Source organism: Seriola lalandi, unplaced genomic scaffold (genome assembly GCF_002814215.2).
Source record: "Seriola lalandi dorsalis isolate HSWRI2012SDOR001 ecotype SW California unplaced genomic scaffold, Sedor1 jcf7180002054898, whole genome shotgun sequence".
Taxonomy (NCBI): domain Eukaryota; kingdom Metazoa; phylum Chordata; class Actinopteri; order Carangiformes; family Carangidae; genus Seriola; species Seriola lalandi.
This window is the reverse complement of record NW_019525450.1, coordinates 1,410,766-1,411,158: the sequence shown is the minus strand read 5'-3', so window position 1 is coordinate 1,411,158 and position 393 is coordinate 1,410,766.

The window sequence follows — 393 nt, the reverse complement described above, 5'->3', positions numbered from 1 at the left end:
GACTTCCTGCAGTTGTGGAAGCTTGTGAGAACAATTTGTCTAAAAAAGAACAAAAAGGCAAAGAACAATAATAAAACAGCGAAGGACAAGAGCTGCGCGAGCCTGAAAAGGACCTGTTCCTTTCACCTTTGATAAGAGAGATGATTACAGGGTAGAGGGTTGAATCAGAAGGCAAATGAGGAGAGGAGGTAGAGAGGAACCATCCTAACAAGTGCCTGGCTCTGTGGTGAAATGTGCCACCAGTGCACCATGGAGCTCAGCAGCTCCGTAGGGAGCTGTAGAGAGGGGAGAGATGCTGGGAGAAATGGTTTTTCTGCAGAAACGGTTTGTTGCACAGCAAACAGCATAAATACACAAGTCGTGTGTCCTCAGCCCCCCACCCCCACCCCCCCC